Raw genomic sequence first — 6,863 nt, forward strand, 5'->3', positions numbered from 1 at the left:
GCATCAAGTTCTATTTGTCTGCCTCAGTGAGTGTATGTTTAAACTGTGCTTTCCCTTAAAAACAGACATACACGCATGCACACACACTCAGGGAAACTGAAAATAATATTAACAATCTGTCACTTCCGGATAGTCATCCCAGGAGAAAGAGAGTAATGCATGATATTGAAAGGGGGGTAGAGGGGAAACATTTAGGGGCATAGTGCTCTTCACTCTCAAGGAAGTGATTACAATAGTGGGCCATACAATATTGATTTCATGTAATGTTCATTAGGTTCTTGATATAACTCTGTATTAGCTGAAATTTAAATTTCTCCTAATTGGACATGAGCATATTACTACTATTAGTCTTCCCCATGAATGTCATTTTCCTTTCGTTTCATTTCTTCAAAGTCAAACTCAGACTTTGTCATCCTCTTGTAGATGTCTTTAATATCATCACAAGTTGTCTCAAAATGATTGTAGCATCATAAATGCAGGAAATGAAGATCTGACTTTCTGTTCTCAAAGCAGTTGGAATATGTAGATCATTGATGCTAACATATTTCTGTTCAGTTGGCTCCAAAAGCTCTAATGCTGGTCTGATTTCCTTCTCAGGTTCTCTGGTTTCCACAGTAGTACTAATATTGGCAATACACTTTCCTTGTGCAGCCACATTGTGTGCAGAAGAAATCATACAAACATGGATATTTGATTTCTGGTTGACCTGGTTCTGTGGAATGATGATCTGGCATGAATTGGCATCATTGGTGTTCTTAACTAGGATCACAAATGAGTTGTTTGCAATGGCAATCTCTCCTTCAGATTTCACACCAATCACTTGTCCGTCTTTTACAATGATTTCTTCAATTGGTTTGTTCAACATATAAGTACCTCCATAAATGGCACTTCACCTTGCACATCCTTGGGGCAGGTCTCCAAGGCCATAGAATGGATAAAGATAGGAACTCCTGCCATATCTTGCCAAAGAGTCGCTATAAAGTTTGATCCTGTTGATGGTTTCATAACATGGTTGATCTAAATACTCAACAGTTCTGTAAAGGGCAAGGATGTGGCCAGTGAAATCTATGACATCTTGGCCCAAATCGAATTTCCTAAAACACCTCTTGCATTGTAGTCTTCCTAGGATGAACACCCTCAAAAGTTCTGGAGTCTTTTGCATCAAAGTTGGCAACCTATACTAAGAATTTCCTGAATCAACATTCCTCAAACAGCCCCATCAAGCTAGATGCCAAGGCTTCTGCTTCAGTGGAAGGAACTTTGTAGATTTTTCCTCACTTGTAGACAAAGCTTCCTTTGGTTACTTTGAAGTCCAGATATCCGGTGACTTCTGTATAAAGCAGCATCTTAACCAATTGACCATTTGCCGTAAGGAATTTGGGGATTAGGTCCACATTCCAGTCTCTTTTCCTTCCCATTGAGACTGGTGGTGATCCTGGTATATTAAACCTCTTGTATAAATCTTCCAGTGATGTAATGGATGCACTTTCAGCTCCTTAAGAGGAGTATCCACATGAAGCACCTTCTTTCCATTAACTGACATGATCCCAGAAAGTATGCATTCCCTGTGACTGGTGCCCAGCACAATCATGTCGTACTCCTCATTCATGGTGGGAGTCAGACGATGAAATAGGAAGAAAGAAAAAGAAAGAAGAAGAGAAAGAGAAGGGCGGGCCAACAGCTAGAAAGGGAGAAACAACAACCCAAAGGGAGCGAGTAGAGAAACCCCACTAGCCATTTGGCAAGCGCAGTGAGAAGTCTTGGCTCCTTTCGAACAGTGTCGTTAATTGCAGTACAACATGGGAAACTTATTCTGGATGAGTCATTGATCATATCATGACTTGCAGAATCTTGGGCGGTGAGTCACACGCATGACTGCACCTTGGTCAGCTCCTGGATGACAGTATGAATGAATGCTTTGTTCCCTGGCGTATGGACTCTGGCTGTAAGTGGGGAGCAACCTGCCTCGAGGGGGGCCTAGCATAGAGATATTGGCTCATATGGATTTGGTTTTTGTTTTTTTATGAGTAGTAAATTATTTTGTATCTAGCTTTGCTGGAATTCCACTTGCAAATTGACAATTGCAATTACTAGCATATCTAAGACACATATTTAATTTGCAAAGCACTTTACATGTACTATCTCTTTCATCTTCACAGCAACTTTGCCAGATAGGTATCATTATTTCTCCCACTTTACAGATCAGGAAACTGAGGGTCATAGGGGTAATGTGAGTTGTCCAGAATAACACAATGTCTAGCATGTCCTCTTTTCTCGCTCTTGCTGGAATACTGACACAAGTCAGAGCAAGGAGAAGAGATAGGTTCTCATTGACTAGGGAAGAAGGAAGGGGAAGGAATGGTACCTCCTGGGTGCCAGGGACTGTGCTAAGCATGTTACAAATACTATCTCATTTGAGCCTCACAACAACCCTGAGAGATGGGTGCTATTACCCCCATTTTACAGAGGAGGAAATTGAGGCAGACAGCAGTTAAGTGACTTGCCCAGGGTCACACAGCTAATAAGTGTCTGAGGCTGGATTTGAATTCAGGTCTTCCTTATGCCAGGTCCAGAGCTTTATCCATTGTGCCACTGAACTCCCTCTAGTGCTTTTTGAGCACACCTCACTTCTGTTGATTCAGCCAACTGAATGGATGAGTTATTGATCAAATCATGAGGCTCCTCTTCACCATGTGCTTAGCACACTGGAACCACTTACAGAAGGGTTGTGCATCCTCCAAAGTCCACGTGAGGACTGCAACAGCTAAGCATTCTCTGCATGTTCATAAAGACAGGGCTCAGTGGCCAATCAGTCCCCTGTTAGATACCAATTCTTATGCGTTCCAAGTCACACCAGATCCCAAGTTTGATGACTCAGGCTGAACTGAGATCCTATCTTCACCTAGAACCCAAATCTAGTCTTTGTGCTGCGAGTCCCAGGACAAGAGTTCCTCCAGAATTACTGCTTTCTTGTGTAGTTGAGTCAAACATATGGAGAGGCCTCTTTGTGTCACTAGAAAGGGAGCAGCAACAAGGACCTAAACAAACCCAAATTGTATTCTTAGAAGTCCTGGGCCTAGACAAAAATCCTTATGACCTAAGGGACTTTTGAGATTTGAAAGAGCAGCAAAGCAATTAGTTTGATGTTTTATGTGCTTATTTATGTGGTGTTCTCTGGTTGTTATGTAGTTTTATTTGCTGATTGATTCTATGCTGAGTAAATGTTCCATAGAGTATCCAATTGTGTTTTCAGCTTCTGTGTAAAGCTGATGTCATTATACCAAGGTCACATGATGATCTTATGAGGTAAATGCTAGCACTCACTAAGATATAGTCAATTCGGTGGGGGCTCAGAGCTAATGCTGATTGATTAGTAGATCTACAAATTCACACACTGCTTTGACAACAAATTGGTGCTGTCCTACCTTGAGATGGAGCTGAGGAATAGTTCAGAACACTTACTCAGCACTTCTGCTCCATGAGGCATATGTAAATCAGTGTGAGTATGGAGACTTCCCAGTGATTGGCTATTAATAGCCACTTGATGGTTAAACTTAAAAAAAAACACACTTAATCCCAATTGCCCTGCCTTTCTCCCTCCAAAAAAAAAAAAAAACCAAAACGATTCAGTTATTTGAACTTTTTGATTTTTACATCATAGTTATTTCTCAATATGCCACTCATTCCCTACCTTACCCTAGACCTGCCCCATGAAAATAGTTAACTCAAACCAAACAACATATAGACCTTTTGGACAGCATATACAATGTTTTACTCCTTTAATCTGAACCGCCCCACTGAGAGGAGGGAAGTTTGTTGCATCCTTTGTTCTCTGGAGTTAATCAGAATTCAATGACCTTTTTGTATTGCTCTTATTTATATTATTAATAATAGTATTGTTTTCATTTATGTTACCATAGGCATTCTGTTCATCATTCTCTCAGTTTTACTTTCTTCAATATGCATCAGTTCATATAAGTCCTCCCATGTTTCTTTGAATGATTCATTCATTGTTTCTGATAATACAATAATTATATTCATATACTACAATTTGTTTAACTATTCCCTAATTGATAACCACTCACTCTTTGCAGGATTTTTTTTGTTTTGTTTTGGTTTGGTTTTTTTTGCTGCTAAGGAAAGTGTTGTTACATGTGTTTTGGCATTTTTCCTGTCTGGTTGTTGTTGTTTTATATCTTTGGGTTATATACTCAGTAATAGGATTACTTTATAGGGTAAAGGAAGTTGTTTCTGACTCGGTCACTTTTTATCATTTTAAAAACACCTGCTTTGAAGGTACATTTCTGCTCTTTGTTTCAAAAGCATTTTGTTGTTTGCTCAAGATGACAATTGCTAGTTACGGCTCTACAAATAAAAAGTTTTAGACATTCACAAGGTCACCATATCTGTGTGTGTGTGTGTGTGTGTGTGTGTGTGTCTGTGTGTGTGTCTGTGGTGTGTGTATCCCCACACATGCATATGCTTTTCAAAGAAGTCAAAAAAAGATAATTACCCCCAAATTCAGCCTAGTCCAAGGAAGCCAAGAGATGAATTATAAATAAGTGACATACATTATGGTTTAAGGTTGGCAAAATGCATGATATAAGATTATAGGATCCCACATCAGGAGCTAGAAGGAACCTTTGAAGCTTATCAAGTACAATCTCTCCATTTAGGAGATAAGAAATTTGAGGGCCAGAAAAGTGAAGTGATTTGTATGAGGTCACACACCTAAGTGGCAAAGTCAGGGTTCAAACCCTAGTCCTTGGACTCCAAACCCATCTGACTTTCCACTGTGCCATTCTACTTTTAAAAACACTTTATGTGTTAGGTGTATCCAAGTCACATAAATGCATCCTTAGCCCAAAGTTCTGCCTTCTCAAAGTGTTAATTTGACTAGACTTGCCACCAGCTCCTCACTTTGTATCAGAAGCTATTTTTCCTTCTTCTATCCAAAGAGGGTTGGAGCATTCGTGACTAGGTCATTACCAGCTGCTTTCTTAATATTGTCCAGTGCAAGGCCTGGTGATCGGGACATCCACCTCACAGTCAGTAATGGAAAAACTTGCACTTGACTTTACCAATTGAGCCTGGAGAGTTATTTCAGAGGCTGAAAAGCAATGTGTGTTTGGATGTGCTGACACTTGAGACTGGGGATTTTCTGTAATTTCTGAACTCCAGTTCCCCAAGCTTCCACTGACTTCAGAAAGGCAAGGAGTCAGACACTTCATTCTAAATTCTTTTCTTCTCTTTTGTTGTTTCTTGACTCATACTTTCTGATCCCGCTCAGGTCTTTATGTTGGACTATTTCCAAGATCTAAATTTTGAATTCACACAATACAATCATTCCATAGCCCAAAGTAGGTAAGCTTCAGTCCTAAAAATAAACTTGAGTAGGGGCTCATTCCCATATGCAAGAAATGTTTCCTACTCCAATCCCCACCATTTAACCAAAAGAAGCACTTTCACTTTAAGACTGATTATAGATCAATTCAAACCCCCATCACTGTGTAAACACTTATACTTTGAGAATGAATAGACACATTATTTAACAAGATACAAGGAAAATGAAATTGGCAAATATGTAGTCTACTATCTATACCTGACTGGGAGCAAGATCAGACCTAGAGAAAGACCCCAATGTCATCTAAAGGAAAATTCTTTGAAACCCCTAGCAAAATGGAAGTCAGCCAGATGTTAAGGAGTCAGCTTCCCCTACGCCTCAGAGCCTTTCAGTTGTGTCCAATTCTTTGCAACCCGCTTGGGGTTTTCTTGGCAAAGATACTTAAGTGGCTTACCATTTCCTTCTCTAGTTTATTTTACATATGAAAAAACTGAGGCAAACAGGACCTGTCCAGGCTCAAACTGTTGACTAGTTAAATGTCCGAGGCCAGATTTGAACTCAGGAAGATGTGAGTCTTACTGGCAACAGGCTTGGTGGCCTATCTGCTGTGCCACTTTGCTGCCCTTTCCAAAGTCTTTTTCTTTCTCTTCTGAAGAGTGTTTGGAACCAGCCACATGTATCTCTCCCCAGAGTTGCTGTGGCACCAAATCTGAGCCTAATACAGGTCTGTAGAATCCTATCAGCATTTGTAACAACAGTGTTACTTGCTGCTACTGTGGCTGTGTAAGGCCAATAACACCAGCACACAGAAGGGCTTGCTAGCACAAGTTCTTTGATCTGCTTTTCTAAGGAAAGCAACTTTAACGGGTTTTCAATCTCACTTTAATTAAACATACATATAGCATTCACTTGGTTCAGGGGAAAAAGTTGGCACCCTGAACTTCAGAGAAAACACAAACATAAATTACAAGCAGAAATTATATAAACACAGCAAATAAACACAAATCAACAGACAGACTTCTATCTGACCATGGCAATACATACACAGTTACCAGAGAAAGAAGCACCAGCATCTGGGTTTTCAAAGCCAGGGGGCTCCAACAGCCTCCCAGAGTCTCTTCTGGTCAAATCACACGACACTCTTCCAGTGAGTTAGCCCCAAACAAAATGCTACCCTCAGAGTATATATATACTTCTTCAGGGTCAGAGGGCTTCACGCCTAATTAGCAAAAGGGTATGGGCCTTCCTACAAAGAAAGGCAAGACTCAAACAAAGGCACTTGATTGCCTTAGTGCTGAGAAACACTCTAAAACAAAAGACAACAAAAAGTCCTGCTTTGCTTGCCATTATAGCATTCTTTCTACCAATTAGGAGTCACATTTTCCTCTGAAAATACAGAAGCACAAAAAACACTCCAGGCTTAGATGAAAGTCCAGTTACATATATTAAAGTAGGAGAATATAAGAGAAGCAGCACCATATAATGGAGAGAGGGTTGGCCTTTGAGGCAGGAAGACCCA

General features: G+C 40.2%; 1 pseudogene; it reads right to left on the bottom strand.

Moving 5' to 3' along the window:
• Window positions 1-344: 344 nt before the first annotated feature.
• Window positions 345-1,609, bottom strand: LOC118848669 (annotated as a pseudogene).
• Between the last annotated feature and the right edge of the window lie 5,254 nt (window positions 1,610-6,863).

Source organism: Trichosurus vulpecula, chromosome 4 (genome assembly GCF_011100635.1).
Source record: "Trichosurus vulpecula isolate mTriVul1 chromosome 4, mTriVul1.pri, whole genome shotgun sequence".
NCBI classification, from domain to species: domain Eukaryota; kingdom Metazoa; phylum Chordata; class Mammalia; order Diprotodontia; family Phalangeridae; genus Trichosurus; species Trichosurus vulpecula.